Raw genomic sequence first — 15,040 nt, forward strand, 5'->3', positions numbered from 1 at the left:
TGTCGCATTTCATTCATATGCTCCAGTTTCTCAGGCATGAGATGGAAAAGTAGTAGCAGTACGAAATTGTTATATAAATTTGGAATCTTCATATTCTTCCGTATAATTTGTGTGATGTCCCCGTTTCTGCTCCTTCCTCGTTCTAACAAACAATATCGTCATCACTAATTCTGCAACTATTCCTGCCATTGTCAAAACTTAGTCTCTGGTTAACTTCACTAACCTTACCAGAATCGCGGATTCGTTTACGAGGTGTTTATTTTCCGGTTACGCGTTATTACGTGTTCGTAAAACACATTTTCCGCGGTATTCCGAGAATATAACTTAGCGGCTGCTAAACGTGGACTGTACAACTGGCCCTTAGTAGCGTAGCGATGTGGCAAATATTTTCTGTAAAAATTTTATTTTCTTGGATATACCAGGAAGGTAATATGTAATATTTCTTCCCTGTTATTCCTGTTCGTTGTTTATTTCCACTCTGTTAGTTTGAATCTGTGGACTTCGGCAACAGTTATAATAACGCTTATCATCCGCACACCCAATCAACCACACAAACAATTAGCGATTACCATTCACCCTTTCGGGTTTATTCGGCTCAGCTCATATAGCCCCGTCCCTTTTCGTCTGCGGGAAAGTTTTTTATTTCTAGATGCGACGGGGTTCCCCTTGTAGAGACATGACGTACAATACGCATGCATTCAAGAATTAACTTATGATCCCTCAGAAATTAACTTAGAATGTGTTCAAAAATGTTCAGAAACCAACAGATATGCATCTCAAGATCATGTGAATAATCGATAGTCCAAAGTGCGTTGTAAGTTAGGCGCTTTGTGAAACAAGGGTTTTTTCTTCAAGGATATAAATTTGGCGCCCCCTGAAATTTCCGCCCGGGGTTGATACCCCGCTTTGCCCCCCATGGATCCTGGCCTGGCAATTGCTTTTAATAAACAGTGTAAGAAACGTTTTTTGATACCCGATTATGTAAAAGTATATATCAATGTTAAATAGTGTAGCAAAGCTCAGTCAGCTATAAAGGATGTAATACCAATTATCTCTAGCAGAGTAGTGAAACCCTATGATGACAAAGATAAGTTGAACGAGAAGCGTAAATATCATATTTATTTTAACTAAAGCTTTCAAAGACAAGTTTAATTTTCCAATAGACAATGTCTGGTGTTGTGTCAATGATTGGTAATATAACCGGAAATGTGAAATTACTGACAGATGCGAAAATAAATTAGCAAAATCATTAATAAAACTGCTATGTGACTAATAACGCTATGTAACTCCTAGTAATCAGCATGAGCACTGATTCTATGATAGGATGGTAAATAAGACTGATAGTAGTTTTACACGGGAAGAAAAGGATGTCTTATGTAAATTTCTTAAATATAATATGAAGTCTAAACTTACTGATCCAAATGTTATTGAAAACGTTATTGTAGATCTTAAAATTGGTCTTGACAGTTCCAAAATATAGAGATATCAACAGTTTAGGATTGCTCATGAGTGTTGTAATGTGTTGGAAAAAAATGCTCTTCCAAATACAGCGTGTTCCCAGTAGCGCAGACGCTACTTACCAGTATGAACCGCAAACTCAAGAACGGTTGTAAATAACTCAGATAAAGGGAGCGAATACCAGTACATGGCTGAAACTAACACATTTTTCTGAGGAAAATAACATCGTAGATATTGACTTGTACTCGACTGCTAGTTTACAGAAAGAAATTGGGAACGGTTTAAAAAATACTAAAAAATTGCTTGGAGATTTCCACAAAAATGGTTCATTAATATCATCCCAAACCACCAGTCCTGAGGAGCCAGTTTAAGGTCACATAAACATGGACACACAATTCGTCCAGCTGCCGACAGCACTAGCAGTGCTCACCATAGCTTAGCCAGGTTTCTACATACAAAGCTTAAAGAAGCGTATGAGTCTGAAGAGAGTTTTTCCGTTAAAATTCAATATATTTGATTAATAGGTTAGAAAATATCACATGTTCTCCACAAGCCATGCTAGATTCCTTTGACATCACTAGCTTATATACCAATGTCGCAGACGACACTACTTTGGAGACTGTTCAAAATACTTTGCGTCTTCACAAAAAGTTAAGAGATCCTGAAGTTAAACAAGAACTTATGCGTGTAGCCTTTTGGCTTGGCCATGGGATTTCTTTCAGAGTAATTCTGAGCAAACAACCAACATTTGCTTCTATGTTCGGTATGCTGACGACTTAATTTTTGTATTCCAAGACATTGAATTAGATCAGTTGTTTCATACTTTCACTCAGTTTCATGAGATAACAGTGTTCGCTAAAGAACTGCCGTACGAAAATAGTGAGTTGAATTTCCTTGCTCTTACTCTGAGTATAAAACGATAACTCTGGCTACAGAAAATTACAAATAACATTATCCGTATTGATCGGCTCACTCCCAAGCACACAGATTGGCCTTTATCGATTCTGATATTCATCTTGCTTTGGTTACTCTGTTATCCAGGGAGAATTTTCAGGTAGAGATATATTTGATTAAAGCTATAGCTGGTAATAACGACCACGAACCATCATTAGAAGACCGAATATTGGTTAATAAAATCGCTAAAAATGTTCCATTATGCAGTCTACAAATAAGTTTTAATATTTGTTTCTGTTTCCATAGAGCGCAGAGGGAAAGAGCAGTAAAAGTTGGATTCACAGCTCATCATAGTCGTCATCATGGTCATCAACATCGCCATCATCATCGGTGTTCTGCCCTAGGGCAGACCTTCACGTATAGCTCTCCATGCAGTCCTGTCATTTTCTACTTCGTTTTTTCATAATTGTTTCCCTGTAGTTATACCATCCACCACTTGGTATCTTCTGCGTCCTCTTCTTCTTCTTCTTCCATTTACTGTTCCTTCTGTAGCATCCACCAATAAACAGTCTCTACTCATTCAGAGCGCTAGCCAATTGTGATTTCTCCTTCTTACTACCTTTAAACGTTCACACTCTTCCCCCGCTCTTCTCAAGACTTCATTTCTTACTTTGTCAACCCGTTTTATCCATTCTATCCTCCTCCAAATCCAAATCTCAAATGCTTCCTTCTTTCTTCCTCTTTCCTCAGTGTCCATGTCTCAGCTTCGTATAATGCCACACTCCATGTAAAGCAAGTCACCAGTCTCTTCTTCGGGTCCCTGTTCACGTACATACATAGAAGCCTCCTCTCTTCTTATTAAATGCCTCCTTGGAAATTGCTATACGTGTTCGCACGTCCTTTTTACATACCATGTCGTCCGTAAAATGTTTGATTCAAATGGCTCTGAGCACTATGGGACTTAACATCTATGGTCATCAGTCCCCTAGAACGTAGAACTACTTAAACCTAACTAACCTAAGGACATCACACAACACCCAGTCATCACGAGGCAGAGAAAATCCATGACAGTAAAATGTTTCCCAGACATCTGAAAGCACTAACTTGTTCTATATCTTCCTGTCCTATCTTTAGGTCGTTCTTACTTTTCTTGCACTTAACGCCATACCTTTGTCTTTTCCTTATTAATTCTCATTCCGAATCCCTCACAGATCTCATTGTTTTAAAGACGCGCGCGGCAGCCGAGTGGCCTGAGGCACCTTGTTACGGTCCGTGTTGTTCCCCCCGTCGGTGGTTCGAATCTTCCTTTGGGCATGTGTGTGTGTGTATGTGTTTGTGTGTGTGTGTGTGTGTGTGTGTGTGTGTGTGTGTGTGTGTGTGTGTGCTGTCCTTAGCGTAAGTTAGTTTAAGTTATATTAAGTAGTGCGTAAGCTTAGAGATCTATAGCCTTAGCAGTTTGGTCCCAAAAGACCTTACCACGAATTTCCAGTTATTTTAACATTCCAGTCATAGTTCTTTCGCTCTCTGCATAACACCATATCATCCTCAAATCGAACACATTCTATCCGCCTACCACCAACCCGCACTTCTCTATTTTGTTTCAAACATTTCTGAATAATATGCTCCAAATATATGTTAAACAGTATTGAGGAGAGACAGCAGCCATGCCTCACTTGCCTTCCAATAGTGCTTTCCGCTACCATTTCGTTCTCTATCTGTACTCCTATTTTCTGCTGTAGGTATAAGTTTTTTTTTCAGCCTTCGATCCCTCAAGTCGACACCATTCTTCCTTGGAATGTCCATTAAGTTACTCCACTGTACTATAACAAAGACTTTCTCTAAGTTAATGAAAACAGTATAAACTTCTCTCCCTCTTTCAATGTATCTCTCACCAATAATTCTCAGCAGTCCAATTGCATCTCTTGTACCTTTCTCTCTTCTAAATCCATAATGATCCTCTGCAATACTTTCTTCCTTTAAGTCTCCTATTTATCACCGTTAATAAAACTTTTGATGCATGAGAAATCAAACTTACAGTTCTAAAATCCTCACATTTCTTGGTATTCCTTTCATTCTCAATCGGTATTATTACTGCCGAGAGCAAGTCATCCGCCATTCACCATTTTCATATATCTTGTTACATAGATGTGTTAACTCTTTCACGCCAGTATTCCCGAGGCTCTTAAACAACTCTGCAGGTAATCCATCACTTCCACTTGCTTTATGATTCTTCATCTTTCTTAAAACCCATCCTACTTCTCCTTCCAATACGGAGCAACCTTTACCCTCTTCAATAACTCTCCTCTCCTCTTCTAATTCTATGTCTTTTGGTTTTTGATCAGCCTCATGTAAGACACTCCACATAGTCTTACCACTTATCCAACACTTACTCTGGTTTACGTACCATAGTACCGTCAGTTCTGTCTGTTCCCATACTGGTCCTGCTTCTTTTGCTTCAAAGACTAGACCTGCAGCTAATCCTCACATCATTTCATATTTTCATTCCTTTTCTACTTTCTCTATTTCTTTGCATCTCTCTTTCGTCTACGTGTTCCTTGTCTGTTATGTTTCTCTCCTTAATTCATTATTCAGCTTTTTGTACATTCTTCTTTCTTATTCAGTCCCTACTGTTTTCTATTTTCTTCTTTCTTCCATCTTACCCAGTATTGTCCTTGTTACCAGTCCTTTCCTTATTCTTTCGAACTTCCTCACCCCTACAACTTTTCCTGCAGATTCGTTGTGAATTTATGTCATCCTCTGCCATTTCTCATTCACACTCTATTCATCGGGCCCTCTATCCCGTTTTGACATATAAGCGTTTTCCAACTCAGCACCGTTACCCTCTTCCTTCAGTCCCTCTGAGTCAAATTTCTCTCTTGGCTTTCTTCCTCTGTTCAATTTTATTTGCAAGTCCGTTAACCAAGTTGTGTTACGAATCTACGTCTGCTCCAGGTTATGCTCTGGTGTTCTTTAGGCAGTTCTTGTGCCTATTCTGAATTATGATATAATCAGTTTGGTATCTGTCATTATTCAACCTATATATCGATGTAGATCTTTGTCTTCTGTGGTTTTCAAACAATGTGTTTACAATCAGAAGAGAATTTTCTCCGCAGAAATGAACCAGCCTTTCATCCCTGTCATTCCTATTTCCCAATCCAAATCTTTCACTCACTGCCTCTTCTTTTCCCTCTCCTGCCATTGCACTAAAATCTCCCATTACGATGATACAGCTCTTTCTCTTTTTCCATAATTTCTTCAGTCTTTTCATAATATTCCACTACTTCCCCATCAGTGTGTTGACTTGTTGGCGTATGTATTTCTAGTGAAACGACATCCATCTTCTCACTTTTCAATCTCATCATCATCAGTCTTTCGTAATGTACTCCACTTTTAATACGTATTTTGTCAGCCTCTTTCCTATCATAACTGCCACACCACGGCTGCCAATATTCTCCCATCCTGAGTAAAACAGTTTGTACTCTGCACTATTAAACTCTTCCTTACTCCTCCATCTGATTTCACAAACAACTAATACACAAAAGTTTCTTCTTCTTCGTTTCCTATTTGGCATTTTCCAACTATCCAGCCTGCAATAGTGTGAGCACATTTCATGTTCCAATCCTTAATTTCCCTTCCTTATTTCTGTTCCATTTCCTCTTTCCTTCTTCATCCTCCTCCAGCGCCTCTGTATTTAATTTCGATGTAATATTTACCAGAGATCCGATGGAGGGGAAGTTTTGCCTCCGGATTCTTTTACAAAGAGATACATACGATGTGTTTACTGGGGAAAAAATAGTGTGGTAGTATCCCGTTCCTTTCCACGTAGGCAGATGGTTGCCCATCCGCATTCAGCTGATCAATATGAGTCAGACGTTGTTTTTACCCGCCTCTTTAAGAACAGAAGCTACAGAATATTTATTGGGATAAGAAGGCGGTGACGTTCACGGCTCTGCTTACACAGGGCATCACATACAATCTGCACATTCCCCTATTAAATTGTAAGACATGGTTATTTTGTATAGGGAAGAGAAAGGGTTTAGACTGGACTTGCTGGAGGTATTTCAAACCTGTAAGTTCGAATCTGTAAGCACAGTTTCAATGATAGGCGTTTATTCTTAAGAATTAATTACAGCTTAAAAACAGAAACTTTTTTGATAGCTCTTGGCCTGTTCTTAAATTGACATAGCAGCTGTATCAGGTTTTCCATGCTGTTTTGAGATGTTATTTTTCGCAAAGACGCCGCCTGCCATCATCTTACTTTAATGTGCGTCATAGTTTTGTTTACCATTTGCATAGGTTTATACAGTTTTTTAAAACATTCATAATATTTGTTATGTTACCGTTTCTGTAAGGTTATTTTAATGTAATGTTATTAACGTACCAGGTGTCTTTTGTGGTTGGCAGCGCTCCTTTTTTGAGACACTTGGGCGTACGTTTCCCTCCGGCTTGTCCGTTTAGTACTGTTAGTTATATGTTTGTGTGTACGAGGCTCGTCAGACTTACACTACTGGCCATTAAAATAGCTACACCGAGAAGAAATGCAGATGATTAACGGGTATTCATTGGATAGATATATTTTACTAGAACTGACATGTGATTACATTTTCACGCAATTTGAGTGCATGGAGAAATCAGTACCCAGAACAACCACCTCTGGCCGTAATAACGGCTTTGATACGCCTGGGAATTGAGTCATACAGAGCTTGGATGGCGTGTACAGGTACAGCTGCCCATGCAACTTCAACACGATACCACAGTTCATCGAGAGAAGTGACTGGCGTATTGTGACGAGCCAGTTGCTCGGCCACCATTGACCAGACGTTTTCAATTCGTGAGAGATCTGGAGAATGTGCTGGCCAGCGCAGCAGTCGAACATTTTCTGTATCCAGAAAGGCCCGAACAGGACCTGCACCATGCGGTCGTGCATTACCCTGATGAAATGTAAGGTTTCGCAGGGATCGAATGAAGGGTAGAGCCCCAGGTCGTAACACATCTGAAATGTAACGTCCACTGTCCAAAGTGCCTTCAATGCGAACAAGAGGTGACCGAGACGTGTAACCAATGGCACCCCATACCATCACGCTGGGTGATACGCCAGGATGGCGATGACGAATACACGCTTCCAATGTGCGTTCACCGCAGTGTCGCCAAACACGGATGCAACCATCATGATGCTGTAAACAGAACCTGGATTCATCCGAAAAAATGACGTTTTGCCATTCGTGTAGCCAGGTTCGTCGTTGAGTACACCATCGCAGGTGCTCCTGTCTGTGATGCAGCATCAAGGGCAACCGCAGCCAAGGTCTCCGAGCTGATAGTCCATGCTGCTGCAAACGTCGTCGAAGTGTTCGTGCAGATAGATGGTTGTTGTCTTGCAAACGTTCCAATGTGTTGACTCAGGGATCGAGACGTGGCTGCACGATCCGTTACAGCCATGTTGATAAGATGCCTGTCATCTCGACTGCTAGTGATACGACTCCGTTGGGATCCAGTACGGCGTTCCGTATTACGCTACTGAACCCACCGATTCCATGTTCTGCTAATAGTTATTGGATCTCGACCAACGCGAGCAGCAATGTCGCGATACGATAAACCGCAATCGAGATAGGCTACAATCCGACCTTTATGAAAGTCGGAAACGTGATGGTACGCATTTCTCGTCCTTACACGAGGCATCACAACAACGTTTTACCAGGCAACGCCGGTCACCTGCAGTTTGTGTATGAGAAATCGGTTGGAAACTTTCCTCATGTCAGCACGTTGTAGGTGTCGCCACTGGCGCCAACCGTGTGTGAATGCTCTGAAAAGCTAATCATTTGCATATCACAGCATCTTCTTCCTGTCGGTTAAATTTCGCGTCTGTAGCACGTCATCTTCGTGGTGTAGCAGCTTTAATGGCCAGTAGTATACATTTTACGTAGATCATTTTTACTGCTGACTAAGCCGTAGGGCTATTCCACAGCATTATGTCTATCATTTTCCTGTTGACTAAGCCTTATCACTTCGTTTCTCTGTTCACAGAACGTGTAACACGGAAGTTTATTTTAGATTTCCATTGTAGGTAGTTTTTAATGTTTCTTTTCGTTGCACATGTGACTTGCATCTACTGATTGTAATGTATCCTAAGTTTAGGTGTTATTACTACACAAGATTGTATCTGTCGAAACATAGGTAAAGATTTGAATAAACTTTTGACATGCAACTGCATGTCTGTATCATTCTCACTGCATCCAGACTTCTGAATGCCGTGTGTTCACATTCCCGTTCGCTCATTCTGGTTTAGGGAGTTCCTGGGTAACCTAAAGGGGACGAATTGTGGAATGGTTCCTTCAATACATTCCCACAGGTTCATTTTCAATCTTTATTCGCCAGAATGTAATACGTCGACGATATGTTAGAGTTCTCCCTTCGGTAGCTCTACTTACAGAGTACATTCCAGTACCGATGATTATGGCATCGCACCAGGTATTGAGTCGCATTCTGTTGGAAAGACGTAGGCCTTCAAAGCAAGCCATGGTAGTGAGGCAATGGTGTAATGATGACGTCCGCAAGTTGTACTTTAAGAATACTACCCTTTATTTATAACGAGTATTTCAATCAGTCCATCAGCAGTGGGGGCAGTTTTTCATGCCCAGCATGAAGCGCCGAGACTGAACTTGGATTCGGCACTAAACACGATGTGTCATGGAGCGACTTGCTGCTTCACGAGACCATAAATAAGTGTGGTGTCTATACAGCGCTATTACAAATGATTGAAGCGATTTCATAAATTCACTGTAGCTCCATTCATTGACATATGGTCACGACACACTACAGATACGTAGAAAAACTCATGAAGTTTTGTTCGGCTGTAGCCGCACTTCAGGTTTCTGCCGCCAGAGCTCTCGAGTGCGCAGTGAGACAAAACGGCGACAGGAGCCGAGAAAGCGTATGTCGTGCTTGAAATGCACTCACATCAGTCAGTCATAACAGTGCAACGACATTTCAGGACGAAGTTCAACAAAGATCCACCAACTGCTAACTCCATTCGGCGATGGTATGCGCAGTTTAAAGCTTCTGGATGCCTCTGTAAGGGGAAATCAACGGGTCGGCCTGCAGTGAGCGAAGAAACGGTTGAACGCGTGCGGGCAAGTTTCACGCGTAGCCCGCGGAAGTCGACGAATAAAGCAAGCAGGTAGCTAAACGTACCACAGCCGACGGTTTGGAAAATCTTACGGAAAAGGCTAAAGCAGAAGCCTTACCGTTTACAATTGCTGCAAGCCCTGACACCCGATGACAAAGCCAAACGCTTTGAATTTTCGGCGCGGTTGCAACAGCTCATGGAAGAGGATGCGTTCAGTGCGAAACTTGTTTTCAGTGATGAAGCAACATTTTTTCTTAATGGTGAAGTGAACAGACACAATGTGCGAATCTGGGCGGTAGAGAATCCTCACGCATTCGTGCAGCAAATTCGCAATTCACCAAAAGTTAACGTGTTTCGTGCAATCTCACGGTTTAAAGTTTACGGCCCCTTTTTTTTCTGCGAAAAAAGCGTTACAGGACACGTGTATCTGGACATGCTGGAAAATTGGCTCATGCCACAACTGGAGACCGACAGCGCCGACTTCATCTTTCAACAGGATGGTGCTCCACCGCACTTCCATCATGATGTTCGGCATTTCTTAAACAGGAGATTGGAAAACCGAAGGATCGGTCGTGGTGGAGATCATGATCAGCAATTCATGTCATGGCCTCCACGCTCTCCCGACTTAACCCCATGCGATTTCTTTCTGTGGGGTTATGTGAAAGATTCAGTGTTTAAACCTCCTCTACCAAGAAACGTATACACATGTGCGCCTGACGGCGGATAATGATACCTTCTGTGCGGATGCACAATATGTTCGAACTCCTGCGGGAATCAGGTAAAGCAGTGATCAGGGAGGATAGTGGACAGTGGAAGCTGCATGTGTAGCGTGCGAAACGTTGAGAATCTGGGCTACACAAAAAGCGTGCTCGGATAACCGCAGCAGTTAAGGTGAGCGCTCGCATAAGGACTGATCCGGGACAAATTTTCACCGGTCGCCACTGGATTTATTTCAGTGCCCGATTGCGGCTGAGGTCTGAATTTCTCTTACATCAAGCAATGTGTGTGCATCAGTTTCTAGGGATATAATAAGCGCCGGGACCAAATGCTCTCCAGTCAAGTGTCTGAAAGTTGTGAGCGTAAACATATCTGCATATGACTTTTCAAAAAATGTTCAAATGTGTGTGAAATCTTATGGGACTTAACTGCTAAGGTCATCAGTCCCTAAGCTTACACACTACTTAACCTAAACTATCCTAAGGACAAACACACACACCCATGCCCGAGGGAGGACTCGAACCTCCGCCGGGACCAGCCGCACAGTCCATGACTGCAGCGCCCTAGACCGCTCGGCTAATCCCACGCGGCATATGACTTTTCTTTGTAAGTCAGTCAACGAGTCTAAATCACTAATACTTTTCAACAATCAGATGCTCTTCAGTCCGGGTTTCTAGCGCATACACTCTGAACTTATTAGTAGACGCGGGTACTATAATGCATTCATTGGATCATCAGGTATGAACAATCTGATACGAAAGACCTCGTTGTTAATTAGCGAATATGCCACTGTCCGTCCTTTACGTAATTGAATGCCCAATTACGCAGCCAAGCAACTACTTCTACTTGGTTTAAGGGTACTTTTTTTAAATCTCACATTGGGAGTCAATATGTACCCTGTATGAGGCTGAATTGCCATGCTTCTGAACATTACTGGTTACCACAGTGCCATTAAGAACGCAGGGCGCCGACGAGAAAAGGTCTTGAGTTTCTTACTGAATCCAATTCCACGTTGAGGAAGCTAGATTAATTTAATTGTTAGCAGTAATTCACAAATTTTTGCATTAAGGCGGACCAGTATGCACATACCACAGATCGCTAAGAAACAACCCGATTACAACACAGCGTATTCAATTACTACTACTGAAACCGCTTCGATGTAAACCACGAGTCTATAGAATAAAAAATACAAAAAACAAAAATATCATAGAACTCATTCACTCATGCAGGCAGGCCAAAACAGTCACTCATCATTCATACTTACACACACACTCATACACACACACACACACACACACACACACACACACACACACACACACACATACATACATATACACTCGCACATAGGGGATACACTGTCCACAGTCTCAGGTCAAAACAGATCTGATAAAAAAATTTCATGAACTTTTAATCTGCGAATTTGATAAACTGACGAGGGATTTTTGGTTTGGGGCTCTCAATATCTACGTTATTAGCGTCTGATCAGTGTGAAATAAACTGCGCTTGAACGCCATCTTCCGTCCCTGCCTCACTTAAGTATTATACGGTACTTGGAGGTTTGAACTTAGGTGAAAATAAATAAGTTTAGGAGCCAGCATGTACTTTTCGCTTATGGCTTAGTTGAAAATGGCCACTAATTGTTCTTCATACTGAATTTGTTTTGTGAGCTTGCGTATATATATATGTTGTTGTTGTTGTTGTTGTGGTCTTCAGTCCTGAGACTGGTTTGATGCAGCTCTCCATGCTACTCTATCCTGTGCAAGCTTCTTCATCTCCCAGTACCTACTGCAACCTACATCCTTCTGAATCTGCTTAGTGTATTCATCTCTTGGTCTCCCTCTACGATTTTTACCCTCCACGCTCCCCTCCAATACTAAATTGGTGATCCCTTGATGCCTCAGAACATGTCCTACCAACCGATCCCTTCTTCTGGTCAAGTTGTGCCACAAATTTCTCTTCTCCCCAATCCTATTCAATACCTCCTCATTAGTTATGTGATCTACCCATCTAATCTTCAGCATTCTTCTATAGCACCACATTTCGAAAGCTTCTATTCTCTTCTTGTCCAAACTATTTATCGTCCATGTTTCACTTCCATACATGGCTACACTCCATACGAATACTTTCAGAAATGACTTCCTGACACTTAAATCAATACTGGATGTTAACAAATTTCTCTTCTTCAGAAACGCTTTCCTTGCCATTGCCAGCCTACATTTTATATCCTCTCTACTTCGACCATCATCAGTTATTTTGCTCCCCAAATAGCAGATCTCCTTTACTACTTTAAGTGCCTCATTTCCTAATCTAATTCCCTCAGCATCACCTGACTTAATTAGACTACATTCCATTATCCTTGTTTTGCTTTTGTTGATGTTCATCTTATATCCTCCTTTCAAGACACTGTCCATTCCATTCAACTGCTCTTCCAAGTCCTTTGCTGTCTCTGACAGAATTACAATGTCATCGGCGAACCTCAAAGTTTTTATTTCTACTCCATGAATTTTAATACTTACTCCGAATTTTTCTTTTGTTTCCTTTACTGCTTGTTCAATATACAGACTGAACAACATCGGGGAGAGGCTACAACCCTGTCTTACTCCCTTCCCAACCACTGCTTCCCTTTCATGTCCCTCGACTCTTATAACTGCCATCTGGTTTCTGTACAAATTGTAAATAGCCTTTCGCTCCCTGTATTTTACCCCTGCCACCTTTAGAATTTGAAAGAGAGTATTCCAGTCAACATTGTCAAAAGCTTTCTCTAAGTCTACAAATGCTAGAAACGTAGGTTTGTCTTTCCTTAATCTTTCTTCTAAGATAAGTCGTAAGGTCAGTATTGCCTCACGTGTTCCCGTGTTTCTACGGAATCCAAACTGATCTTCCCCGAGGTTGGCTTCTACTAGTTTTTCCATTCGTCTGTAAAGAATTCGTGTTAGTATTTTGCAGCTGTGACTTATTAAGCTGATAGTTCGGTAATTTTCACATCTGTCAATACCTGCTTTCTTTGGGATTGGAATTATTATATTCTTCTTGAAGTCTGTGGGTATTTCGCCTGTTTCATACATCTTGCTCACCAGATGGTAGAGTTTTGTCAGGACTGGCTCTCCCACGGCCGTCAGTAGTTCCAATGGAATATTGTCTACTCCGGGGGCCTTGTTTCGACTCAGGTCTTTCAGTGCTCTGTCAAACTCTTCACGCAGTATCATATCTCCCATTTCATCTTCATCTACATCCTCTTCCATTTCCATAATATTGTCCTCAAGTACATCGCCCTTGTATAGACCCTCTATATACTCCTTCCACCTTTCTGCTTTCCCTTCTTTGCTTAGAACTGGATTTCCATCTGAGCTCTTGATATTCATACAAGTCGTTCTCTTATCTCCAAAGGTCTCTTTAATTTTCCTGTAGGCGGTATCTATCTTACCCCTAGTGAGATAGGCCTCTACATCCTTACATTTGTCCTCTAGCCATCCCTGCTTAGCCATTTTGCACTTCCTGTCGATCTCATTTTTGAGACATTTGTATTCCTTTTTGCCTGTTTCACTTATTGCATTTTTATATTTTCTCCTTTCATCAATTAAATTCAATATTTCTTCTGTTACCCAAGGATTTCTACTAGCCCTCGTCTTTTTACCTACTTGATCCACTGCTGCCTTCACTACTTCATCCCTCAAAGTTACCCATTCTTCTTCTACTGTATTTATTTCCCCCATTCCTGTCAATTGCTCCCTTATGCTCTCCCTGAATCTCTGTACAACGTCTGGTTCTTTTAGTTTATCCAGGTCCCATCTCCTTAAATTCCCACCTTTTTGCAGTTTCTTCAGTTTTAATCTACAGGTCATAACCAATAGATTGTGGTCAGTCCACATCTGCCCCTGGAAATGTCTTACAATTTAAAACCTGGTTCCTAAATCTCTGTCTTACCATTATATAATCTATCTGATACCTTTTAGAATCTCCAGGGTTCTTCCATGTATACAACCTTCTTTCATGATTCTTAAACCAAGTGTTAGTTATGATTATGTTGTGCTCTGTGCAAAATTCTACCAGGCGGCTTCCTCTTTCATTTCTGTCCCCCAATCCATATTCACCTACTATGTTTCCTTCTCTCCCTTTTCCTACACTCAAATTCCAGTCACCCATGACTATTAAATTTTCGTCTCCCTTCACAATCTGAATAATTTCTTTTATTTCATCATACATTTCTTCAATTTCTTCGTCATCTGCAGAGCTAGTTGGCATATAAACTTGTACTACTGTAGTAGGTGTGGGCTTCGTATCTATCTTGGCCACAATAATGCGTTCACTATGCTGTTTGTAGTAGCTTACCCGCATTCCTATTTTCCTATTCATTATTAAACCTACTCCTGCATTCCCCCTATTTGATTTTGTGTTTATAACCCTGTAGTCACCTGACCAGAAGTCTTGTTCCTCCTGCCACCGAACTTCACTAATTCCCACTATATCTAACTTCAACCTATCCATTTCCCTTTTTAAATTTTCTAACCTACCTGCCCGATTAAGGGATCTGACATTCCACGCTCCGATCCGTAGAACGCCAGTTTTCTTTCTCCTGATAACGACATCCTCTTGAGTAGTCCCCGCCCGGAGATCCGAATGGGGGACTATTTTACCTCCGGAATATTTTACCCAAGAGGACGCCATCATCATGTAATCATACAGTAAAGCTGCATGCCCTCGGGAAAAATTACGGCTGTAGTTTCCCCTTGCTTTCAGCCGTTCGCAGTACCAGCACAGAAAGGCCGTTTTGGTTAATGTTACAAGGCCAGATCAGTCAATCATCCAGACTGTTGCCCTTGCAACTACTGAAAAGGCTGCTGCCCC

Source organism: Schistocerca serialis, chromosome 2 (genome assembly GCF_023864345.2).
Source record: "Schistocerca serialis cubense isolate TAMUIC-IGC-003099 chromosome 2, iqSchSeri2.2, whole genome shotgun sequence".
NCBI lineage: Eukaryota > Metazoa > Arthropoda > Insecta > Orthoptera > Acrididae > Schistocerca > Schistocerca serialis.